Source organism: Schistocerca gregaria, chromosome 2 (assembly GCF_023897955.1).
Source record: "Schistocerca gregaria isolate iqSchGreg1 chromosome 2, iqSchGreg1.2, whole genome shotgun sequence".
Taxonomy (NCBI): Eukaryota; Metazoa; Arthropoda; class Insecta; order Orthoptera; family Acrididae; genus Schistocerca; species Schistocerca gregaria.
This window is the reverse complement of record NC_064921.1, coordinates 149,062,526-149,090,446: the sequence shown is the minus strand read 5'-3', so window position 1 is coordinate 149,090,446 and position 27,921 is coordinate 149,062,526. Positions and strand designations below refer to the sequence as shown.

Sequence of the window (27,921 nt, the reverse complement as noted above, 5' to 3'; positions counted from 1 at the left end):
ATTTATGCATAGTGTAGACTTTTTCTTTTTCGTGTATTGTAAATGTAGTGTCACCGACAGACACCACACTTGCTAGGTGGTAGCCTTTAAATCGGCCGCGGTCCGTTAGTATACGTCGGACCCGCGTGTCGCCACTATCAGTCATTGCAGACCGAGCGCCGCCACACGGCAGGTCTAGTCTAGAGAGACTCCCTAGCACTCGCCCCAGTTGTACAGCCGACTCTGCTAGCGATGGTTCACTGACTACATACGTTCTCATTTGCACAGACAGTTTAGCATAGCCTTCAGCTACATCATTTGCTACGACCTATCAAGGTTACTATGTCTTCTGAACAGAAAATGTTATGAATCATGCACCGTCAAGAGCGACGTTCATCATTAATGGATTAAAGTTAAGTATCAAACTTATTTCGTCCGCTTTCTGAATTCTAATTCCTTGTCATGTTCCAGACCTCACGTCAGTATTGTTCTTCCCTCCTCACGCCAGCCTGCGTGAGCTAAAACGCGTGCATTTCGGCCTCTTCTGCCAACACAACAGCAAATATCTTTCTGCTTTCAGATACATCGCCTCTCTTGTGGGAGAACACTAGTAGGAAAAATATCAGTCCCTCGTGCAATCCTCACAATGTGACGAAAAAACAAAACAAAAGACAAAATAAAGTTTAAGAAGGCAATAAGACCACAAAATCCATTACTATAATAGGAGAGAACTGAGGGAGATTAGGTTAAAGACGTTGGTAGACGACGATACAGTGCCCTGTTTCTGCGCATGCGCAGCTTATTCAAGATTTTATAAACCCACGCTCAGCTCAGTCAATTGGTTAGTGATGTCATTGACCCGCTCGGAACGTGGTCGGCTACTATTTTACACGCAAGCACGTGACACGCACCAATAATGAGCAGTGGAGTTTGACAACAAAGTCGCTCGTGTAAATACGGGCCTTACCAGGGGGCAACGCAAGTGCTCACAACACTGGCAGGGAAAATCCGCGGAGCGCGCCTATTCCGCTGGGAATCCGGGTTGTGAGCGAGCCGAGCGCGGCCGAGCAGATCCGAGCACAGCCGAACGGTGGCGCATGCGCGCAAGATCACGAGCCGCTATCGCACATCTCCACGGCGCGGCAGGCGGCAGGGTGCTGTGCTGTGGTGTGGTCGGCCGTCCTTCGCCTTTCCTGGCGGCGTGGCGTGCCCCTCCCTCCTCGGTGAACGTGCACTATTTATTACTTCGTTACTCGGAATGTCCGCGCCGACATATTATCTGTCTTCTCAGGATGCCATCTCGAGGTTTCGTGTAACACAATAATTCCGTGAACCAGAGGAAGGAGGAGAGAGATCACTGTTTGTTACTGTCTCTATCTCCATCTCTTCTCCTTCCCTCCCCCCCTCCTCCCCCCAATCACCCACAGATTTAATTTCCTGCCTTGCTCGTAGTCCGCTCAAAACAGATTCCAGAGCCTTTAATGATAACGTTAAGATATTACCTGAATTTTCCATCAATGATTGGTAAACATCAGAACATGATAACAGTGTTAAATGTGAAACACTTCCTAATGTTCTGCGAAATTATATTTATTTGGTCACGAATTGACTTTCGGCTTCTTATGGCATCGTCAGACCACAAATGAATGTCGCAAACACAGATAAAATGGCATGCGATTTACAACATATATCATTTATACAAAAATGATGACGTGTAGAACGTTTCCATACTAGAGTGCTGTAATGTTTTATCTCATGCAGAAACAGCTACACTAACTAAAAAATGAAACCAAGTTTTTACATCTAAATATATTTAACAACTGATGAGAAACAGACTTGAATTTTTAAGTTCCATTCTAGCATTTATATAAATGAAACTTAATTTAAAAGAGAGGAAATGGAAAGAGGGAAAAGAGAAGTTGATTTTGTCCATTTCATCAATCTGCGTTTTATTTTTGTTGATTTCCAATATTTCCAGCAGGTGGTTTACTACTAAAAAATGATCGGTAAAGTTTGAATCTTCATTCCTTACCCCTCCTAGTACCACTGGAGTCAGTAGGACCCCCTCCCCCCCCCCCCACCCCCCACCCCACACAACCTGGGAAACACATATCTGCCTTGTTTTTAAAGCTTTTTTTTCAAAATATGTGACTTTTTCCCGCTGAGTCAATTGTATACTACGAGCTTTGCTCAGTTTTATATTTCAAACGCATTAAAATCTACTCATGGTGTTTTACACTGAGTACCACTGGGTTCAATATGACCCCAAACTAAATTTGTTTTTGCTTCTTGAACGTTGCATTTGTGAAAATAGAATGATGACTGTTCCGCTGAAGAGCTGTAATGTTTGTTTTAATTTAAGTTCATTAAAATACTGCCAATACATATCACATATATTATTGGAATCTTTACGTGCCAAGTGGTATTCAGAGAAAAAATGGCTCAAATGGCTCTGAGCACTATGGGACTTAACATCGATGGTCATCAGTCCCCTAGAACTTAGAACTACTTAAACCTGACTAACCTAAGGACATCACACAACACTCAGCCAATACGAGGCAGAGAAAATCCCTGACCCCGCCGGGAATCTAACCCGGGAACCCGGGCGTGGGAAGCGAGAACGCTACCGCACGACCAGGAGATGCGGGCGGTATTCAGAGAAACAAAGAAATACTGGTAGTAGGAGAGTTAATTTCCAGCCTCTCTCGCGTTCAGATAACATAAGTCCCACAGCTTTGCCTAATGCACCAATATACACTGAACCGTCAAAGAAACTACCATAGCCATGCGTGTTCTAATCCAGATATTTATAAACAGGCAGAATTAGGCACTGCGGTCGGGAACGCAGATATAAGACAAGGAATGTCTGACGCATTTGTTAGAACAGATACTGATGCTACAATGGATTGTTATCAAGATTTAAGTGCGTTTGAACGACGTGCTACAGTCGGCTCATGAGCGATGGGACACAGCATCTCCGAGGCAGCGATGAAGTGCCGATTTTCCCGTACGACAATTTCACGAGTGTACAGTGAATATCAGGAATCCGGTAAAACATCAAATCTCCGACATCGCTACGGCCGGAAAAAGATCCTGCAAGAACTGGATCAACGACGACTGAAGAGAATCCTTCAACGTGACAGAAGTGCAAATTGCCTGGCCGGTGCTGGGCCATCAACAAGTGTCAGCGAGCGAATCATTCAACGAAACATCATCGATATGGGCTTTCGGAGCCCAAGCCCCACTCGTGCACCCTTGATGACCGCATCACACAAACCCTTAACCCTTGCCCGGGCCCGTCAACACTGACATGGGTCCGTTGGTGACTGGAAACATGTTACTTAGTCGGGCGAGTCTCGTTTCAAACTCTACCGGGCGGATGGACATATACGGGTATGGAGACAACCTTATGACTCCATGGACCTTGCATGGTAGCAGGGGACTGTTCAGGCTAGTGGAGGCTCTGAAATGGAATGGGGTGTGTGCAGTTGGACTGATACGGGACCCCTGATACGTCTAGATACAACTCTGGACAGTGACACGTACGTAAGCATCCTGTCTGATCACTTGGGTAATTCCAGCAGGCCAATGCGATTCCCCAAACGTCCAGAATTGCTAACAGTCCCTCCAGGAACACTCTTCTGAGTTTAAACACTTCCGCTGGCCACCATACTATCCATACATAAACATTATTGAGCTTATCTGGGATGCCTGGTAAGGCGCTGTTGAGAAGAGATCTCCACCCTCTCGTATTCTTTGGGATTTGTGGACAGCCCTGCAGAATTCAAGGTGTCAATTCCCTCCAGCACTACTTCAGACATAAGTCGAGTCCATGCCACGTCGTGCTGCACCACTTCTGCGTGCTCGCGGGGGACCTACACGATATTAGGCAGTGTACCACTTTCTTTGGCTCTTCAGTGTATATTTTTCATCAGTGCTTGCACGTAATTTTATACACATCACTCTGTGCCAAGGGTTGCAGATTGTTTTTACCATTCAACAAAAATGAAAGACTAACATTTTTGAGAGATTATCTCAAAATTTGCCAGGGTGTGGTATGATTCACAAGTTTTTGTAACCAAAGACCTGCTCCCACTGACCAGAGTTCAGAGTTGTTGAAATTTTACGCATTTGCCTTTATCATGGGGTATTATCAGAGCAGATGGTTCAAATGGCTCTGAGCACTATGGGACTGAACAGCTGAGGACATCAGTCCCCTAGAACGTAGAACTACTTAAACCTAACTAACCTAAGGACATCACACACATCCATGCCCGAGGCACGATTCGAACCTGCGACCGTAGCGGTCGCGCAGTTCAGACTGAAGCGCCTGGGACCGCACGGCCACACCGGCCGGCAATCAGAGGAGAGCAATAGTTATTACTAGAGGACATACATTTGATGATCTGTAGTAGTGTTTGAAAGGCATATTCAGATAACGAAGCAGATATGAGGCGATGCACCATCGAATTGAAAGATGCAAGTTTATGGCTGTGTGGGTGCTGGGAACCTACAATGTCAAGTGGCTCAATAAAAAGTATCCGATGGGTCCGTCTTTCGGTTTAGTCACATATCGGTTTTTTCCGGAACACTTCACGCCGACTTCCCTATCTTTTCATTTCTGCCAAGGCCAGAGTCAAAATTGCCAGGTGAAGCCAAACGTTGCATCTTCTGTTGGTAACGCCGAGCGACGATTACGTCAGCGCTTCCCCTCACACGTCTCCGCCCACCATAAATACTAGTCGTGTAATTTAGATTTTTGTTCATCATTTTCAGCAACGGATTTCGAAGAACGCAGACGTGAAAAACTAGCGCAGTGCTATTTCTTCACATAGGAAATCTTGTTATTCTATTCACACACCCCTCCCAGTGCAGTCGGACTTATGCTTTTGTGCCACATACACCTGCTTCACGCAGTCAAAGAGAATGACTGGACGTGACGAAAGCTCAGAAAGTAGAAAGACTCCTTGACGCAGTGAAAGTAAAATTATATTCTGTGATGCTGTCAGTCATACGATCACACCGGTGCCTGAGAGATAGATACGGCGCATGCGATTCTCTCGATAAACGAGACAGAAGAACGGCTGTGCTAACCAAAGAGTACACAGCCAGTCGCAGTACTTACGCTCTCCGCGAGGCGCCGGTAGGCCCCTCATCCCTTCGCTTTTCCTCACCTTCCCCCCTTTTTTATCTTCCCCTCATCTGTCCAGTTCCCCCCCGCCCTCCCCCGCGTGCTCTCGGCTGTGGTATGTCATATTTTAGCGCAGTGTTCCAGTGAATGTTCAGTGTTTCATCTTTTCTCGCGTTGCGAACAGAAACCATGCTGTCGCTGGGTGTGAATTTTATGTCCTTTGCGAACAGAAACCAGACTGTCGCCGTGTTTTTTTTAATTGTCTGTCTATTATTTTACCTGTCTGCTTCATATGTATTTTTATTAGCATCATCATCCCTTTGTTCTATGTTTTAAGTTCCACGATTTTTTCGCCATATTACCCTTTAAGTCTTCGATTTTATCGCCTGTTTTTTTTATTATATATTACCTTCACCTTTTAAAACAAAGTCTGTAGGATGAAGAGCGGCATACTACGCTGCTGCCAGTCCGCCCCCTTCGGGGGGAATCGAAATTCAGTAAAGAAAAAAGAAAAAAAACGCCTCTAGGCTACTTGATGTGCAGCAGAAGAGTAGTGCAGTTGCGCCAGTCTACAGTTCGTAGCCGCGCTCAGTGGTCAGCCAGTGCCGATGTCAGTCATCGTCTGCAGCTCAGTCATTGCGGTCATCAAGTCTTTGTAACGCCGTTCCACGATAGTCTTCAAATTTACCGGATTCGACATTCAAGATTACGAGACATCAATTCGTCACTGCAAGATTTGTGACTTGTAAATTAAGTCTTTCTTCGGACGCTTAGTCTTGACGCGTCTGCTATAATTGTCAACCAACTGATCATGGACTACAGCAAAGTTACGTAATAAATACTTTCTTACTTAATTTTTATCCATTGTTTTTCAGAGTTTCGTCCGCAACTGTTTTACTTTCGTAAACAACAGCCTAACTGTACTTCACAGAGAACCCAACAGCAAAAAACTTAATCTACTAGAACAGTTAGAAATAATGCTACACAAAGAAAAATATTCCGAAAACTTGTTGAATGAACAGAGTTTAACAGCCCCAATTTTTTCTACACCTTTAAAAGTTTATTTTTTCCTGAGGTATCAAATCTATAATAGTAGAAACAGCTGACTACCTACAACAAGGTGCCAAATAATTATTTTTAGTAATACCTGTGTACTAGTAATACTGTGAAACAAGAAAATCGATTATATTTAGAAATAGAACATCTCTATGAACGAGAATCTTTGGCATGTTTACGTTCTGCTACTGCAATGTGCGAAAAAGTGTGTGACAATGTATATATCCCAGTCTGTACTCCAAAATTAAAGATGTGTATCGTGGATAGCAACTGCAATACAGAAGCAGACATCATACAATGTTAGACTGTACGTTAGTTTCATATTATTAACACTGTTAAACTTATATCTACAATATACCATGTAGTGACAGAAAAATGTAACATCAACAGGCAAACAACTGGAAAACCTGATGTAAATCACTAAAAAGCACCTGAAGATGAGCCTCCAGGGCTCGGAATGCATAGTGCAGTAAATAAACGCAACTTGTGACTGAAGGCGGTTTGTTCTTCATTTTACGAAAATACTTTCTTATTTTGTACTCCTGCTAATTAATTGTGATTTGCTGTTGGAGGTACCAAGCAGTCTTGGCATAGTAGAACCCACGTTTCCACCTCCTTGGCTACCTCATATTTGCCACCTCATGTTGATGGACTCGATTATGGTGGAAGGTCGAGGGCCATCATATTCTACCACAATTCCAAAAGAACAACTTCAAATATTTGTCGAAAATTGTGAAAAAAATGCAATGTAAAATAAAAATATCAACACTCAATATTGTCTTTTCAGTAGCGATAGACATGGAGGAAATATATCGAAGGGAATATAGATAGCTTTGGAAACTGCATTATATATCGATGTATCGATAGTTTAGCAACAGCCCTAGTCAGCACACTTCAGGCAGATGGAATTTGACATCCTGATTAGATAAGAGATAACTGCTATTGGCGCTTTGGCAGTGGTAATCGAAACTTTCGATGCTCTTCTTTCCATTCGTAGGTAGATTATTCAATCCAATTTATATCTCATGAAATAAAAATTAATTAAACTGGGTCGCTCGTTTTGAATAACCTTGAACAACAGCAGTTTGTTGCAAGGCACGACTAGGGACGTTCAGGCAGTTCATATAATGAGTCGATCAAGTTTTTGTTGGTCGCGGACCTCATCCGTGCTGGTGGGCGAGAAGTTCGACGGCCATGGGGTAAGGCGGACGCAGTGAGTCAGCGCAGAGTGGCGCGCACCGTGCAGGAACTGGACAGCTCTGGGCCCCGGCAGGAACTGGGCCACGCGCGTGGCGGGTGAGCTTGCCGGGAAGCGCGGCCCGGGCCCGGCGGCCTTGGCGTGTCATCGCCAAGGCGGTGCTGACGTCACGGCCGCCGCCGATCATCTCGAGTGCGCCGAGACCGCACAGCGTGCCTCAGCCAGTGTCCGAAATCGCGCTTAGGCAAATTATAAGATGAAATTACTGTCGTTCATCTCAGATACTACGAGTTTCAAGGCAAGGGTTTACATGTACGAGGGCTGTCCAGAAACTAAGTTACGATCGGTCGCGTAATGGAAACGACTATGAAAATCCGATAAAGCTTTGCAAAGATGTGTTGGGTATTGTCTCTAGTATGACTCTAGGTAGAATTATGTCGTTCTTTTCATTCCTGAGCTCTTAGTGAGCGCGTAAAGATGTTATAGAAAATGGAGTCTCCCGCTAAGTACGAGGGCCTGGTGAGAATTTTCCCCTGAAGCTATGCAACCAACATTACATAACTGTCGTGCGGTTTCTTCTTCAAGACAATTCTCAGCCTCATTCTGCAGGGGCAATGAAGATGTTCCTGCATCGTTTCAATTGGAAATGTTTGGTTACCCACAATACAGCCCGTAATTGTATCCCACTGAGTTTCACCTCTGCTCAAACGAACAGCTGGCTATGAAGACAACATTTTGGCACAGACAACGAGCTTTAGGCCAGCGTAGAGACTTGGCGGAAAGCACTGGCGGCTGCCTTCTATGATGAGGGTATTGGAAAGTTGGTACAACGCTACGACGAATGTCTGAGTCAGAACGGCGACTACGTAGAGAAGTAGCTGAAAGGTGTACCTAACTGTTACAAACCAAACCTTTCTGATATTCACTGTGGTTTTCATTTCGCGATCAATCGTAACTTACTTTCTGGACAGCCCTCGTACAATATTAAGCGCAAATACATCTAGTACAGATTCGTTAATCACGAAAAAAACAAATCATACCGGTAACGGGACAAATTATGGTAAATAAATATAGGATACATAAAAACAACCTGAAAACAAGATCAGAGCTGAATAAGGGATGTAGAATGTAGCAAAATTTTCTAAATAACCATTGGTCGGCAATGCACCATTGTGAAGATAGTCCATAGAACTTCATCCAACCAGCAACGAGGGCGCAAAAATGACAGCCTTCAAGGTAATTTTCCCCAGCTAATACCTGTTAATCTCAAGAGTGCAGTTACTAATTTATTAGTGAATTCAGAAATCCTAAACTCCTATCTCTCCTCTCTGTCTCTTGAAATATTTCTGGCTTAGTCAGCCATCATATTAGGCCAGAATGAGATTTTCACTCTGCAGCGGAGTGTGCGCTGATATGAAACTTCCTGGCAGATTAAAACTGTGAGTGAAAATCTCATTCTGGAAACATCCCCCAGGCTGTGGCTAAGCCATGTCTCTGCAATATCCTTTCTTTCAGGAGTGCTAGTTCTGCAAGTTTCGCAGAAGAGCTTCTGTAAAGTTTGGAAGGTAGGAGACGGATACTGGCAGAAGTAAAGCTGTGAGTACCGGACGTGAGTCGTGCTTCGGTAGCTCAGTTGGTAGAGCACTTGCCCGCGAAAGGCAAAGGTCCCGAGTTCGAGTCTCGGTCGGGCACACAGTTTTAATCTGCCAGGAAGTTTCATCATATTAGGCTCCAAGAAGCTGTTCCCAGAGCAGTGGAGATGCAAGAAGTATATAGATGACGAAATTTGGTGTGAGGTACCTCTGACAGATGTTAGATTCGGTACCATTCCCGTGAGAAAGACCGCTTGCACAATGCTACTGCTCTGTGATTGGCTGCTGTGCTGTGCTTATTATTCCAGAATGAGATTTTCACTCTGCAGCGGAGTGTGCGCTGATATGAAACTTCCTGGCAGATTAAAACTGTGTGTCCGACTGAGACTCGAACTCGGGACCTTTGCCTTTCGCGGGCAAGTGCTCTACCATCTGAGCTACCGAAGCACGACTCACGCCCGGTACTCACAGCTTTACTTCTCCTATCTTCCAAACTTTATTAGTTAAACTACTCATTGGAATGACTCCACTTTTTAATATAAATAACTCTCAACAGTTGACTATCAATCAGTCATTTTCGAATTATTAAAAACAATTTAAATCAAAAACAAAAGACTGACGAAATTGCAGACGGAGCACTTCTGAAGCGTTCGGGTCACGCATTTTCTGGTATGTCACGCGAAGTGTTTCGGGCTGTTCGTCACTCTCGATTAGGCAGTCGATAAGAACAGACATGTTGTCTGTCGTAGGATGTGTTTCCAATTTTTATTTAAGTTCCTGTTCGTCACTCTGGATTAGGCAGTCGAGATGTACACTCATGTTGTCTGTGGCAGGATGTGTTTGCCAGTATTCAGTATTAAAAGATTCACTCTGGCAGTCATGAGGCACAGACACGTGCCACAAATAGTGTAAAGGTACATTTTCGTAAACATTGTGTTTGATCATGTACTTTGCTGTATCAGAAGGTGTTGCATTAAGATCATGTAGTCTTCTCGTGTGGCTATATTAAAATACGCGAGTGGCATCCCCATGAAGTGATAAATTATTTCATAACAGAACCTCGCTAAAAGTTAGTTTCAGCCTCAAGGTACAGAACCTACGACCTGCGTGCTGTTTTCTGCGCTGGGGACATCAACTTGAAGACAGCAGGTTAGTGAACTATAACAGAACCTTCGTATTCCACACAGTGCAGTGGAAACAACTAGGCGCCTCACGTGTATTGCATGCACAGATCAAATGTGCTCAGTGACACGTCATCTGCAGTAATGCAGAGGAGGTAAAGGAGGATGATCGTTATTAACACCGACAATCAATTCATTCTTCCTTTCTTGCCGTACTCTATATAGATTGAAGTCACTTGCTCGCATGTGGGACTGTTGATATTGTTTTAAAAATATCGGGAATCAGATACTGATGTTTGAAAATACGTAAATATGTGCTCTCGATATATCCGGAAAGGGCGTCGAGGTATCTATGTATCGACGGAAGAAATATCGGTGTACAGACCCACAAAATATCGACCTCACTCTCGGTTTCAGGAGCTGTATTTTTAAGTACTGATTTATTATTAGGTATTCTGTACATCAACAAACTAGCATCCTGCCTACCCCTCTCACAACAACCATTGCGCCGTTTGCGCTTCTACTTCCCTCGTTAAACAATTGTGTGACAATACTTGCCCGGTGCACTGTGGCGGTATTATGACAGGCACACCAGCCGAAGCTGGGCTCCTCGGCTCTCAGATCGCCGGGTAGAACTTAAAAAATTTGGGCTTCTGTACCGAAATTATTCTGAGGCGCAACAAAATGTACGCGTCGATATGTTAAAAGGGAGACGTCATCAAACTGACCCAAAATGTCAATTTTAAATTTATTTTTTATTTTTAGCACAACTTTAGGATAAAAAGGTCCCAAAGTTTCAATGATGGAATCGCATCCGAAGAGCCTGAGAAATAAACATCCATTCATCATCTGTGCCACATTAGTTGGTGTAAATTTCTACAGATTCAGAGGGAAAACAGCCCCTACATTCAGAAAGAGAGGATTCCAAATTGTATCTTGGATGTTGTCAAGGCCACTTCCAGGTTCCTGGCCGATTTTGAACTTCTAGAAATATGTGTCCTTGGAAAAATCTAAAATTCCAATGGGACTCGAAATCACTCATAAGGAATCGATGGCGTAAAACTGCATTTTAATCTGCCAGAGTTCTCAGAATTGCAACTTATGCTGTGCGGCTGGTCCCGGCGGAGGTTCGAGTCCTCCCTCGGGCATGGGTGTGTGTGTTTGTCCTTAGGATAATTTAGGTAAAGTAGTGTGTAAGCTTAGGGACTGATGACCTTAGCAGCTAAGTCCCATAAGATTTCACACACATTTGATTTTTTTTTTTGCGACTTATGCTGCAGTTCTTGTATCTAATAATGGGAATGTAGGGAAGAAGAAGAGATTAGGAAGAATGGGCTTTAAGATAGGAATTTTCATTGAACACATATCAAGAGAAATGGATTTACATCGCCTCTCTGCAGCTGAAAAGTCAGTTGAAGACACGGAAAAGGAAAGAAGGGAGAAGACAAGAAACCAGAAGAGAAGACTTGAAGGAAAGAGGGTCCTCACTACTAACCTGGGGCCTTCTGAAGAGGTGACGTAAGAAAAAAACAATAGGTTGAACTTTAAACGGCATTTCCTGAAAATTATAGTGGCTTTTTATGTAACCTGTGAAGGCTATGAATGTGAAACTTAGTACACTCATTTGTTTAAACGCAATAAATGTTGTCTCAAGAGTAAATTTTGAAATTCTAGTCCACCTCCGTTAGCTGAGTGGTTAGAGCGGCGGAATGCCACGCCAAGGGGCGCGGGTTCGATTCCCTACTGGGGTAGGAGATTTTCTCCGCTCAGGGACTGGGTGTTGTGTTGTCCTCATCATCATTTCATGCCCATCTCCCATGCGCAAATCGCCCACTGTGGTGTCGAATGCAATAAATATTCAAAAAACCTCATGAGATAAGCTTACTATTGGCCCACCCTTAGCCTTGAGGACAGATTCCACTCTCGCAGGTATACATTCAATCAGGTGCTGAAAGGTTTCAAAATATTCAAAAAACCTCATGAGATAAGGTTACTATTGGCCCACCCTTAGCCTTGAGGACAGCTTCCACTCTCGCAGGCATTCATTCAATCAGTTGCTGAAAGGTTTCCCGTAAAATGGCAGCCCATTCTTCACGGAGTGCTGCACTGAGGAGAGGTATCGATGTCGATCGGTGAGACCTGGCACGAAGTCGGAGTTCCAAAACATCCCAAAGGTGTTCTATATGATTCAGGTAACTCTGTGCAAGCCAGTCAATTACAGTGATGTTACTGTTGTGTAACCACTCCACCACGGGCCGTGCATTATGAACAGGTGCTCGATCGTGTTGGAAGATGCAATTCCCGTCCCCGAATTGCTCTTCAACAGTAAAAACCTAGAAGGTGCATAAAACATCAATGTAGGTCTGTGCTGTGATAGTGCCACGAAAAACAAGAAGGGATGCATGAATCCTCCATGAAAAACACGACCACACCATAACACCACCGCCTCCGAATTTTACTGTTGGCACTACACACGCTGGCATATGATGTTCACCGGGCATTCGCCATACCCACAACATTCCATCGGATCGCCACATTGTGTACCGTGATTCGTCACTCCACACAACATTTTTCCACTGTTGAGTCGTCCAATGTTTACGCTCCTAACACCAAGCGAGGTGTCGTTTGGCACTGACTGGCGTAATGTGTGGCTTGTGAGCAACCGCTCGACCATGAAACCCAAGTTTTCTCACCTCCCGCCTAACTGTCATAGAACTTGCAGTGGATCCAGATGCAGGTTGGAATTCCTGTGTGCTGGTCTGGATAGATGCCTGCCTATTCTACATTACAATCCTCCTCAACTGTCGGCGGTCTCTGTCAGTCAACAGATGAGGTCGGCTTGTACGCTTTTGTGCTGTACGTGTCCCTTCCACGTTTCCACTTCACTATGGCATCGGAAACAGTGTACCTAGGGATGTTTAGGGTTGTGGCAATCCCGCGTACAGACGTATGACAAAAGTGACACCCAATTACCTGACCACGTTCGAAGTCCGTGAGTTCCGCGGAGCGCCCCATTCTGTCTCTCACGATGAATAATTACTATTGATAGCGCTGATATGGAGTACCTGGCAGTAATGAATGGTGAATGCACGTAATAAGAAAACTGTATGTTTTTGGACGTGGTGCCAGATCCTTTTGATCGAATTCTTTACTGACGAATGGAAAAACTGGTAGAAGCTGACCTCGGGGAAGATCAGTTTGGATTCCTTAGAAATGTTGGAACAGGTGAGGCAATACTGACCCTACGGCTTATGTTAGAAGCTAGATTAAGAAAAGGCAAACCTACGTTTCTAGCACTTGTACTTAGAGAAAGCTTTTGACAATGTTGACTGGAATACTGTCTTTCAAATTCTGAAGGCGGCAGGAGTAAAATAAATGGAGCGAAAGGCTATTTACAATTTGTACAGAAACCAGATGGCAATTATAAGAATCGAGGGTCATGAAAGAGAAGCAGTGGTTGGGAATGGAGTGATACAGGGTTGTAGCCTCTCCCCGATGTTATTCAATCTGTATATTGAACAAGCAGTATAGGAAACAAAAGAAAAATTCGGAGTAGGTATTAAAATCCATAGAGAAGAAATAAAAATTTTGAGGTTCGCCGATGACATTGTACTTCTGTCAGAGACAGCAAAGGACTTGGAAGAGCAATTGAACGGAATGGACAGTGTCTTGAAAGGAGGATATAAGATGAATATCAACAAAAGCAAAACGAGGATAATGGAATGTAGTCGAATTAAATCGGGTGATGCTGAGGATATCAGATTAGGAAATGAGACACTTAAAGTAGTAAAGGAGTTTTGCTACTTGGGGAGCAAAATAACTGTTGATGGTCGAAGTAGAGAGGATATAAAATGTTGACTGGCAATGGCAAGGAAAGCGTTTCTGAAGAAGAGAAACTTGTTAACATCGAGTATAGATTTAAGTGTCAGGAAGTCGTTTCTGAAAGTATTTGTATGGAGTGCAGCCATATATGGAAGTGAAACGTGAACGATAAATAGTATGGACAAGAAGAGAATAGAAGCTTTTGAAATGTGGTGCTACAGAAGAATGCAGAAGATTAGATGGGTAGATCACATAACTAATGAGGAGCTATTGAATAGAATTGGGGAGAAGAGGAGTTTGTGGCACAACTTGACTAGAAGAAGGGATCGGTTGACAGCACATGTTCTGAGGCATCAAGGGATCACCAATTTAGTATTAGAGGGCAGCGTGGAGGGTAAAAATCGTAGAGAGAGACCACGAGATGAATACACTAAGCAGATTTGGAAGGATGTAGGCTGCAATACGTACTGGGAGATGAAGCAGCTTGCACAGGTTAGAGTAGCATGGAGAGCTCAGGACTGAAGACAACAACAACAAGATATATATACGTTTTTCATATTTGGGGGTGTCTGGATACTTTTGATCACATAGTATATATAATGTTGACAGTAAATTCGTTAATTTAATGTCAATCATGGTACAAAGTTTCATTGCCGTATCTTCAAAATTGTGGATTTGGTGCATCTTTTTAATAGTGAGTTTTTCATGAAACGACCCCGCCTAAGTTGTAGGAGCAACGATGAATTCATGTAATACTGTCAGTCTTTTCTTTTCGGGCGATTATTAGAATGATGAGAGGAGGCCTTCATCAAGCACGGGATCTCAGTTGGGATTGATAATGACGATGATGGTGATGATGATGATGTGGGTGTCATCGGCACCCACAGCATTGTTTCGCGATACGATCCGTTAGGGGAGATGCGATCACAGCTCGAAGCACTTACAGCGGAGGCCGCTATCCGCGTTCAGTGAAAGCGGCGTGTCCGACCCACCGCGGGTCAAGGTCCGCGCCGCGGCAGCCTGCTGTTCTGCTGTTCCCAGACGCCAGACACTGCCGCAGCTGAGGCGGCGGCCTGCACTTTAAACGCCCCGTCCACGTCGGGGTCATCAAGGGCACTCGCCCATTCGATTCGTCTGCCATTGCAGCTTCTGTAACAGAAGGAGTGACGCTTGCTTCACCCTTGCTGCTATTGAAATTGTCAGCATTCCGAGACCCTCTTTCTATTCAGTGTAAAATGGACCAGCCCAAACAAAACACTCTGACAATCAAAATGTGTATTTTCCATTCGATAAACAATGAGCCAAATAGGACCTTAAATCTACATCTACATTTATACTCCGCAAGCCACCCAACGGTGTGTGGCGGAGGGCACTTTACGTGCCACTGTCACTACCTCCCTTTTCTGTTCCAGTTGCGTATGGTTCGCGGGAAGAACGACTGTCTGAAAGCCTCCGTGCGCGCTCGAATCTCTCTAATTTTACATTCGTGATCTCCTCGGAAGGTATAAGTAGGGGGAACCAATATATTCGATACCTCATCCAGAGCCCGCATCTCGTGGTCGTGCGGTAGCGTTCTCGCTTCCCGCGCCCGGGTTCCCGGGTTCGATTCCCAGCGGGGTCAGGGATTTTCTGTACCTTGTGATGGCTGGGTGTTGTGTGTGGTCCTTAGGTTAGTTAGGTTTAAGTAGTTCTAACTTCTAGGGACTGATGACCATAGATGTTAAGTCCCATAGTGCTCAGAGCCACCTCATCCAGAAACCTACCCTCTCGAAACCTGGCGAGCAAGCTACACCGTGATGCAGAGCGCCTCTCTTGCAGAGTCTGCCACTTGAGTTTGCTAAACATCTCCGTAACGCTATCACACTTACCAAATAACCCTGTGTCGAAACGCGCCGCTCTTCTTTGGATCTTCTCTATCTCCTCCGTCAACCCGATCTGGTACGGATCCCACACTGATGAGCAATACTCAAGTATAGGTCGAACGAGTGTTTTGTAAGCCACCTCCTTTGTTGATGGACTACATTGTCTAAGGACTCTCCCAATGAATCTCAACCTGGTACCCGCATTACCAACAATTAAATGATCATTCCACTTCAAATCGTTCCGCACGCATACTCCCAGATATTTTACAGAAGTAACTGCTACCAGTGTTTGTTCCGCTATCATGTAATCATACAATAAAGCACCTTCTTTCTATGTATTCGCAATACATTACATTTGTCTATGTTAAGGGCCAGTTGCCATTTCCTGCACCAACTGCCTATCCGCTGCAGATCTTCCTGCATTTCGCTACAATTTTCTAATGCTGCAACTTCTCTGTATACTACAGCATCATCCGCGAAAAGCCGCATGGAACTTCCGACACTATCTACTAGGTCATTTATATATATTGTGAAAAGCAATAGTCCCATAACACTCCCCTGTGGCACGCAAGAGGTTACTTTAACGTCTGTAGACGTCTCTCCATTGATAACAACATGCTGTGTTCTGTTTGCTAGAAACTCTTCAATCCAGCCACACAGCTGGTCTGATATTCTGTAAGCTCTTACTTTGTTTATCAGGCGACAGTGCGGAACTGTATCGAACGCCTTCCGGAAGTTAAGGACAATAGCATCTACCTGGGAGCCTGTATCCAATATTTTCTGGGTCTCATGAACAAATAAAGCGAGTTGGGTCTCACACGATCGCTGTTTCCGGAATCCATGTTGATTTCTACAGAGTGGATTCTGGGTTTCCAAAAACGACATGATACTCGAGCAAAAAACATGTTCTAAAATTCTACAACAGATCGACGTCAGGGATATAGGTCTATAGTTTAGAACATCTGCTCGACGACCCTTCTTGAAGACTGGGACTACCTGTGCTCTTTCCCAATCATTTGGAACCTTCCGTTCCTCGAGAGACTTGCGGTACACGGCTGATAGAAGGACGGCAAGTTCTTTCGCGTACTCTGTGTAGAATCGAATTGATATCCCGTCAGGTCCAGTGGACTTTCCTCTGTTGAGTGATTCCAGTTGCTTTTCTATTCCTTGGACACTTATTTCGATGTCAGCCATTTTTTCGTTTGTGCGAGGATTTAGAGAAGGAACTGCAGTGCGATCTTCCTCTGTGAAACAGCCTTGGAAAAAGGTGTTTAGTATTTCAGCTTTACGCATGTCATCCTCTGTTTCAATGCCATCATCACCCCGGAGTGTCTGGATATGCTGTTTCGAACCACTTACTGATTTAACGTAAGACCAAAACTTCCTAGGATTTTCTGTCAAGTGGGTACATAGAATTTTACTTTCGAATTCACTGAACGCTTCACGCATAGCCCTCCTTACGTTAACTTTGACATCGTTTAGCTTCTGTTTGTCTGAGAGGTTTTGGCTGTCTTTAAACTTGGAATGAAGCTCTCTTTGCTTTCGCAATAGTTTCCTAACTTTGTTGTTGAACCACGGTGGGTTTTTCCCGTCCCTCACAGTTATACTCGGCACGTACCTGTCTAAAACGCATTTTACGATTGCCTTGAACTTTTTCCATAAACACTCAACATTGTCAGTGTCGGAACCGAAATTTTCGTTTTGATCTGTTAGGTAGTCTGAAATCTGCCTTCTGTTACTCTTGCTAAACAGATAAACCTTCCTCCCTTTTTTTATATTCCTGTTAACTTCCATATCCAAGGATGCTTCAACGGCCTTATGATCACTGATTCCCTGTTCTGCACTTACGGAGTCGAAAAGATCGCGTCTGTTTGTTATCAGTAGGTCCAAGATGTTATCTCCACGAGTCGGTTCTCTGTTTCATTGCTCGAGGTAATTTTCGGATAGTGCACTCAGTATAATATCACTCGATGCTCTGTCCCTACCACCTGTCCTAAACATCTGAGTGTCCCAGTCTATATCTGATAAATTGAAATCTCCACCTAAGACTATAACATGCTGAGAAAATTTATGTGAAATGTATTTCAAATTTTCTCACAGTTGTTCTGCCACTAATGCTGCTGAGTCGGGAGGTCGGTAAAAGGAGCCAATTATTAACCTAGCTCGATTGCTGAGTGTAACCTCCACCCATAATAATTCACAGGCACTATCCACTCCTACTTCACTACAAATGACTCTGAGCGCTATGGGACTCAACTGCTGTGGTCATTAGTCCCCTAGAACTTAGAACTACTTAAACCTAACTAACCTAAGGACATCACACACATCCATGCCCGAGGCAGGATTCGAACCTGCGACCGTAGCAGTCGCACGGTTCCGGACTGCGCGCCTAGAACCGCGAGACCACCGCGGCCGGCCTACTTCACTACAGGATAAGCTGCTACTAACAGCGACAAACACGCCACCACCGAACGAGGAATCTGCAGCCCACACGGTCGCAGAACCGTCTCAGCCTCTGATTCAGACCCTCCGCTCGGCTCTGTAACAAAGGTCCGCAGTCAGTCCTGTCGACGATGCGGCTGATGGTGAGCTCTGATTTCATCCCGCTAGCGAGACTGGCAGTCTTCACCAAATCAGATAGCCGCCGGAAGCCAGAGAGGATTTCCTCCGATCCATAGCGACACACATCGTAGGTGCCGACATGAGCGACCACCTGCAGATGGGTCCACCCTGTACCCTTCATGGCATCCGGAAGGACCCTTTCCACATCTGGAATGACTACCTCCGGTATGCACACGGAGAGCACATTGGTTTTCTTCCCCTCTCTTGCTGTCATATCCCTAAGATATCTCTACAGTGATGGTGCTACACTGAGCCGTAGCGTGACGCTAAGATACCTAGAGAGGAATCAGTAAAGCGGCCTGTCAAAACCGTCAAGGAACTCGCCTCGTGGTACACGAACTGCTTTCGGAAGGATGGGAAAACTGGTGGAAGGCGACCTCGGGGAAAATCAGTTTCGGAGAACTGTAGGAAAGGCGAGGGGGTAGTAACCCTACGACTTACCTCAGAAGTTACGTTACAGAAAAAATGTGTTCAGGCCAATACATACTGCGTGAGTCAGGAGGAAAGCTACATGCTTTGGAAGGTGATAGTATTCTGAACAAAAACCTTCGTATGGTCATATGCCCTATTCCCAACTGTTTCCCAGATAAAACACATTTAAGGGGGGGGGGGGGGGGGGGGGGGGACGTTCATGAACAACACACACAATTTAAAGCCTACATCAAATCCACAATTTTGAAGATAGGGCAATGAAATTTTGTACCATGCTTCACATTAAATTAACGAATTTACTGTCAAGTTCCTTGGATTATATATATTTAACTTTATGGACTTTAAAAACTTTATTTGCAAAGAAATAACATATGTAGCTTTTTCTCAGAAACTATTCAAGAGATTTCTACAATTTTCTCTGTTTGACATCTCTACATATAGGAAGCTTCTGTCATAAGGTTTTTTGAATATATACAATAAGAGAATTTTAATATTTTTTTAAAATTGTGAGTCTATAACTATAATATGAAGAGCTTATTTCAGTAGTGGAACAAGTCCATTTTTGTTTATTTTGTGATACAGAGTCCTAAAGTTAAATAAACGCTGAAAAATCTGCAGTTGAGATACCAGAAATGTTCAAGTATTAACTGTTTCAATAGTGTTACAAGTCCATTTTTGTTCATTCTCAGATACAGAGTCCTAAAGTTAAATGTGTGCTCAAAAATCAGCAGTTGAGATACCAGAAATATTCAAGTATTAACTATAGGACTCTGTATTTCAGAATTAACAGAAATGGACTTATACCACTATTGAAATAAGCCCTTCATACAAAATTCGTGCAAAATCCAAGCATTTTGCCACATATCTCAGTTTATACTCAGAATTTCAAAATTTACTCTTGAGACAAAGTTTACTGCGTTCAAAGAAATACGTGTAGGAAGTTTCACAAATCTATCCATCGTAGATTTGAGGAAAAGGTATATAAGCTTAAAAAAAACATAGTTTTCAGAAATTCCGATTTAAAGTTCAACACTTTTTTATACATCACCTCTTCAGAAGGTCCCAGGTTTCTACTCAGGGTTCTCTTTCCCTCAACGCTTCTCTTTTGGTTTCTTGTTTCCTGCCTTCTTCCCTACATCAGGTCTTCAGTTAACTTTTCAACTGCTGAGAGGCGCCGGAAGTCTATTTTTCTCAAAATGTCTTGAGTAAAATTTCCTGTCTTAAAGCTCATTCTCCCTAATAACTTCATCCTCCCTACGTTTACATCATTAAATACAAGAATTACATCATAAGTTGCAATTTTGACAACTGCAGCAGATGAAAATGTGGCAAAACAAGAATTACTCCTTCATAAACAAAGCAGCTGGTTTGTAATTGTTCCTAAGATACGGATGACCTATGAAGCCAAAAGTATACATCACAATCATTTACATGTATCCCGTGCAAGGTTGCTTGGAAGTAACGCACGGAATCGCTGTTCACTCCGCTAGTACTGAGGTGTTGCTTGAAAAAGTGGGCGTGGCAGGAAGGTCGCGATTTCATCATTGGAACTTCGGGAACTTATTACCTATGTACTCTACTAATAAATAAAAAATACATTGAAGATGACATTTTCCGTCAATTCCATGGTCATCCGCCCTTGATGTCACATTTGCACGTGTTTCTTGAATAACTTGAAAACCACACGGACCAGCGAAAACGTGCTGCTGTGCCCGTAATCGAATCCGTCAGCATTAAATACGCTGTAGTTTACACCTACACTGTATTTTCACTCGACGGAATGGATTGCAGACACAACAGTAAAGATATCTTTTTGAAATTTGGCTAAATTACACCTCTGGCATGTCGGCAAGAACTAATATGCTACTTTCTATTGCTGCAATTTATTTATTTGTTATTGCAAAACACACAACAAAACTACATCTGAGTTCCAAACGTACGCCATTTCATTATTTTGTCAAATATCAAGAAACTGTGCTATGACACCACGCGCAATATACTATAGATTAAGGAAATTGTTTGCTTTTAGATTTCAAATAATGTTTGCAGACTGCTGGGATTCCGTCATGGACGCACCTCATTTTGGACAAAACAATTTTAGCTCCTCGAATGGGGGACTCAATAGTTACTGGATTTCTTACAGAAATCGGAAAATACTGTCCGATAATCAATAAATAATTGAAGACCTTCGGACAATCCTGATGCTACCCAATAGCAGCGCCTTGGCAAGTCTATTTAAAACATTGAAGGAAAAAAGGGCAGACATACGTCCAGAATTTTACAGCACAGGTGCCACGACTGACCGAACATGGACAAAGGAAAACTTCGAAATGAGACACGTGATCACCAGATTGGCAGTCCATGGTTTCCACTACCTTATTTGCAACAACACGTCATATCATGAACCAAACGAAATGTGTAAGTGTAGACTGTGTCACCAAACTTGCAAATGTTACCATATAGAGCTCTGTACCAAAAGGACACGAACAATAAGCGACTATGCAAATCACAATATGTGAAATTTCTAATTTATATTATTATTATCACTGTACATTGAATTTGTATGGCTATTTGGCTGCAATAAACTTATTATTATAATCAATAAATAATGTGCAAAGATTTACGTTGATTGATTCACCAGTTCATGCATAACAATATTGTAAAAACCGTTTATGTTGTAGGCTGACTAGGGGGCTGGACCATTAAGGAGATGAAGTGTCGTTCCATGAGCACCCGTTATACACAAAAGACCACTGTAAATTTTTTATGATGTAACATTTCTTATACATTTTTATGCACGTGTAGGTGAAGCTGTCCACTATTGGCTATAGAAAACAACATCAGAAAAACTTTAGCTCTTACTCAGACTTACCGGAGTTTGCGTTTCTCGCGCACCATTCGCAGATGAAACAGGAAAAAAGGGAGGTCTGGCGACAGTAATGCCCGATATATCCTTCGTTAGATCCACTTAAGGCGAATGCAAAGTGTAGATGTATGGGAATAGTCTCCTTCCAGAAGAATTCCAAACATCTATTGGGTTCAAGTGTGTTTTTCTGTCCTTCCAACACAATATCGGGGTACCGCTATTCTACCTCGTGACCCGGGATGGTGACCTGTTAGATTCGTCGGGCAGAAGCAAGCTGCAGAAGACACGCACCTGGCTACAGAGTGAGCTGCGCCCACGCAAACAGCCGCCGTCCTGACGTGATTCACCGGCTGACAGCCGGCGTGGCCTTGGACTGCGCGCCTCTTCATCCTCGAGGTCGGCACGCACTGATGACATCTCCCTCTAAAAGCGTTACGAGAGCGAGCCGCCGGAATAATCGCACCCTTCCCACTCCCTGACGAAAACTTTTGAGTTGCTCCTTACGTCTCGTCCTCGGAGTTTCCGTGGTGTCGTGCCTAGTCTCAAGTTGAGGCCACTGTCCGAAAACATCTACATCTACGCTCCTAGAGAGCCGCGCCTTCCTGTGTGCGGCAGAAGGTACTTCTGGTACCACTACCTTCAGCTCCATCCTCCAACCATTTTGGCCCTGATTCGGAAGCCCCATCCAGCCTGAATGTCGATATGGAGGAAAGGTGAGAGATACTTGGGACTCATACCACGGCCGTTACTTGTTCCAGCGAATGCTGACCGGAGTGGCCGTGCGGTTCTAGGCGCTACAGTCTGGAACCGCGAGACCGCTACAGTCGCAGGTTCGAATCCTGCCTCGGGAATAGATGTGTGTGTTGTCCTTAGGTTAGATAGGTTTAAGTAGTTCTAAGTTCTAGGGGACTGATGACCTCAGAAGTTGAGACCCATAGTGCTCAGAACCATTTTTTGTTCCCGCGGAGGGCGTCGCCACGACTGCGGACATACCACGTGGGCTCATCCTCTGACGACGGTGATGATGATGGTGGTGGTGATGTAAGACGTCGTGGTCTCCTGACCATTGCTTACATATTCCGCCCTCACAATCATATTCCGCCCATCAAGGCGCTTCATTCGAACCCAAACACGATAAGATAAAGTCAGTGTTGTATGAATTCATGTAAACTATATGCAAATAACTAATAAATCGCAAGTGCGCACCGTGGTTTAAATACTCGACGCTGGCGTACACACATACATTCCAGACACGACGGTCACAGGAGCTTTTAGTTCGAGAGAGGCAACCGCACGCCAGGAGGCCAGTCCCAACCCATCTACGTCGGCCAGTGGACGCCCGTGAAGCGGGCAGCGTTCGCCCAAGGGAAAGGAAGGACGGCCCCATGTTCGGCTTAAAAGCAAATTCCGCTACATTGTGTGGGAGCGGCCAGCCTACGCATTCTTTACACATAGCACGAAGTTGCAGAGATTTTCACAGGGAGACAGCAAACGCCAAACACCGACACTACAGATTTCCAGATTAGTCGCCTTAAACTAACGTCATTCCCCCGTTTTAGAAGAGCAATGCTGATTGGCAGACGATATTTATGACGCCTTGAGCTGCAGGTGTAATGGAAGAGACCGAAAGATATACCCCTTCACATCTGGCGTGGAGACGCAAAGTTCTGTTGTCGCTCTTGGAGCGAGGAACAAGTCTCTCCTCAGTACTTCACTGGGAGAGCATCTCCGTCGAGAGCGAATCGAAGTGCAACTCACTATATTGAGTCCTTGCGATTAAGCGTTGTTCACTGTGTTGTCCGACACACTTATTGTGCAGTGTGAACAGACAGAGTTATAGTTAAATGCCTGCGAGCGAATTTTTGAGTGGTGTTGGAGTGGACTGGTTATCTGACCGGTGTACCACGCCAATAGTTAGACTAGGGGCGAATAGGAATCCTTGACTTCATCAAGGCGTAGAGAGAGTTTGATTGGCGAAGATCAATCCAGATAGAACGAGAGTTATGTTATTTGTCAGCAGCGAGCGGCGCAGACAGCAGTCATCGCAGCTTACATTATTGTGCGCTACAGCTATTGCGAGCCCCATATTTCCTCCACAACACTACATTTCACTGCATTTCATATGCGACAGCCTTGACTGTTCCTAGCAACATTCTAAAGGATGATTATTCAATTTGAGTAGGCGCCCCTCTCAGCCATTCTATCAAGTCAACAACAATCTTAAACTTTGTATAGAAATTTCATTAGCGAATTCTATCCTTGAGAGGTAACTTCACATTCCGAAAAGAACCAGGATATATCTTGTTCAATTCATTACTAAAAGTGCCATTGTGATTTCTCAGAATTTTTGCAAAATAAATAATAACTTTCGTTAGTTTCATGTTTTTCTTACACTAAGTAGCACTACTCCAGTACCCAAATATCCCACTAGTTACGTAAGAAATTTTGTGAATTTTTGTGTTATTTCCTTACAGCGGACGACTCCAGAAGATATTTATTGCTGAAAGGTTTTCAGGCATTTCTCTTTAAAACGTTAGGAGCGTCTGTCTGACTTCTGTAGTAGTGTGGGGGTGGAAATTGCATCTTGCAGGAGCCACAGGGTAAAGGGTACATCTCAGATTAATCCGTAGCGCAGAATAACAGAATCTCAGATCAACCCCACGCACACAGTGATGATAATGTTTGGTTTGTGGGACAGTCAACGACGGGGTTATCGGCGCCCATACAAATTCCCAATCTTTACCCTTTACGCAAACACCCAGTCTCCGGACAGAGGAAACCCCAACCCGGTCGGGAATTGAACCCGGGACCCCGTGATCCAGAGGCAGCAACGCTAGCTTCTAGACCACGAGTTGCAGACCGTCCTCTGACGAGTCAGTGCGTAAGCGCCGTGGTCCTGCACTTGTCCGGCAGTCCTCGCTATTCTCTGATGCCTTCAATACGCGTCATTCATAACTGATTGATTCACTTTGCCTGTGCTTACGTTTTTCGATTAGCATCGTCCCTAGATTAGATCGTTTACGCAATCTTAAGATGACTTTCGCTGCGCTCTGAGCCGCGCGGATTGAGGCGCCATGCACTGATTGCGCCCCCCTCCCCTCTCCCCCGCCGGAGGTCCGTGTCCTCTCGGGCAGGGGTGTGTGTGTGTGTGTTGTTCTTAGCATAAGTTAGTTTAAGTAGTGTGTAAGCCTAGGGACCGATGACACCAGCAGTTTGGTCTCTTAGGAATTCTTATACATTTGAACATTTTTTGCTACGTGCTGGATTTTGCCTCTGGCTAGCCGTTCACTTCCTGGACTCTGCTATCATTGGCCACAGGAACTGCCTGTTTTTTTTCACCAATCTGTGAGTCACCGCTGATGCGAATGATCATACATAGTGCTCTTCCTCCTAAGAAGCAGGATAGAAGATCTCTTTCCTGCTCCAGTCACGAATTCCAATGGCTAGACACCCCTTCCAGAAAATTCCCAGATAATATACCGTTAAAATCTAAGCAGTTAGCTACGGTTAGTTATTTAGATATCCACTGCTGACGTCGAAAAAATGGTGAAAACGCTAAAAAATCTAAATGGTGCCTCCACATGCCCCTTAAGGCCCACTGTAGACCACATCTAAAGCGAAAAGAACCAAGCGATTTTCTCTACTTGCTTAAGCTGGAAGAAGTGAGTGATACTGAAACTTCGACCTTGTATTTTAGGGTAGTTACAGTAAGAAGATCATTCTCTTGATTATTCAAATGGTCCCTAGCTCAAGGTCTATCCAAAACACTTGACCCTAACTTTCTATCAGCAATTGAACCCGAGGTATGATAGGAGGAAAACCCAGTTTTTATTCGCGCCATTTTGTAACACATTGGCGCCCCATGTTGTCGTATGCATACATGCTGTATAAGAACTTCCGTCCGTGTACCTTTTAAAAAAAAGTATTGTCCAAACAGGTATCGTGATGACATCGTATCCCATATCAGCACATGAGGCAGGTCCCTTTCAAGCTCTTGCACATAATGGGAATTTTTCTTAGTCAAGAAAACCACTTTCCTCCTTTGTGAACGGTGATGTATCACACCATCATCAGAAAATAAGCAACACTCTTGAGGGAGACATAGAATTTGGGCCGAGCTGTCTAAGGCGCTGCAGTCAGGGACTGTGCGGCTGGTCCCAGCGCAGGTTCGAGTCCTCCCTTGGGTATGGATGTCTGTGTTTGTCCTTATGTTGTGTACATAGTTCCGCGTAGTCAGCGCGTACACAACTTTCCCACTAGAGCGTGCCCCGCTAAGCACAACAGCGCAGGCGCAGCGCTCGTCTGTCTCCGCACTACGAGATGGCGCTGCCTTAGAGATGGACCAAATTCTGCTTCCGCCGATCCGCGTATTAATATGTAACACAGGCAATGAGATTGCTGCAGTGATACCTGAATGCGCGAGGTATTATAACGAGTGTACAGACCTCTGATTAATCAGTATGCATTAGTCTGTACCAGTCTGCATTTGTCTGTACCAGTCTATAGTCAAGTTTCAGTCTGCACCTAATAAGATTACCATATTGCTGTACATAGCCATGAAGATAAATGAATAGACACTTTGTCAAGTATTAGAGATATATGAGAATAAGATTAACGTACCAAGACCAAAGGAACTACAGATTGTCAATTGTAAACAGCATCTAGAATCAAGTTACATAATGTCTATGCTTTTTATTATTTTAATAAATGTGTGTGAAAATTAATCAAGTTCTGTTTAAAGTTGGTCACCGTCAATCTGCTACTCTAAGCGTGCAAGTAGCATTTCTACCGTCTGACCTAACGGCAGAAGATAAACACGCCATGATAAGAGCACGAGAAATATTGCTGACACTTGCCTACTTCGTTAGAGTTAGAGCGACGAGTCAAATAATCTGATGGTGTGTGTTCCAAAGGTCTTACAGTACGTACACCACACCTTAGGATAATTTAGGTTAAGTAGTGTGTAAGCTTAGGAACTTATGACCTTAGCAGTTTGGTCCCATAAGATTTCACACACATGCATGCATGCATAAAATTTGGAAATTTCTTCTCGAAGTTGTTAACAGATAATGAGTACACAAACATCAGTTTAAAGCCCTTCATTTAAACATCTGTTCGGTAGCTTGTAAGCATCGATAGCAATAGAGCAGCTACTTATTTCTCCAATTGCACTTATCGGGCGTCGTGCAAACTTGAAGTGACTCCCTTCTCTTGGCTGTTGACTTGCTGTTCTACTGCTCAAGAGCAATGTTCACAATTCTGTCTTAAAAAGAACTAAACAGTCTCCACTTCTTGTGATTAACGGCTTTGGAAACAGTGTTCTCTCACTGTCCTGGTGGGTAGTTTGAGCAGCCATCAACGTGATCCTGATGCTGGCGTCTGCACTGAGTTCCCACCAGCAGTGAGGTCCTACCTGCTGTTCCGCACTAATGCTGAGCTCCCAGGGCATGGTGTGCCAGTCCTCTCCCACTCCTTCCCCCCCCCCCCTCCCCCATCACATAGCCCATTCCCCACCCCCGTTACCCCCACTACACAGCAGCGTCGCCGTCCACGCTCGTTGCAGATGTACTCGGCCTTCCGTTTGGACGTCTTTGAGACGCAAATTCTCGTAGGTGCGCCGCCGTCTGGCGCCGTCCTTGCCACGAGTGGGATCGGCAGATGAATAAACCTAATTGTGAATCGAGTTGCCAAGGCTGCCCCCTTTCTCGCGAAGCGCAGCGCTTTGTTTACAGTATGGCGTCAGCGCGCATCATCAGGCTTCGCGTAGAGGTGACTGGTGCAGTGGTACGAAACGGGCAAACAGGCCCTCCCAATAATCTGGCGTAAGGCCGTCACACAGTAGGAAGATTATGTTGAAAAATAGGGTTTCGTAGCCAAAAGAGATGCGGATAATTTGGTGTATTGGAATCCTGAATAAAACTAACCTGCTATCACCAGGAAAGTACTTGGGCTCGAACAAACAGATCTGTATGAACGTTTGGTTACAGGAGCATTATGTACCTCTGAATGTGCTGGTGTGTGTCGCTTTTCTGCAAAACTCTGCAGTCATGCTCTAGATATCACTGTAGATGTAATTGGAGACTCCATACTCAATGCAGCAATCTTAACTGAAAATGTAAATGCTGAATGTCATTAAAATGCTCCGAGCAATACGAATGACTGCAAAACGCACAGTGAAGAAATGCATGTTGATCGCTTGGCGTATTTGCACATTCTATAATATCAGTGTTGAACGCCACG

The 27,921-nt window shown here is 44.3% G+C and overlaps 1 protein-coding gene across 1 annotated transcript in view; it reads left to right on the top strand.

Annotated features, from left to right (window-relative positions):
• LOC126336573 (protein spaetzle 3) overlaps positions 1–27,921 on the top strand; it is a 783,287-nt gene that overhangs the window by 468,344 nt on the left and 287,022 nt on the right. The gene's annotated exons all lie outside the window — the stretch shown is intronic.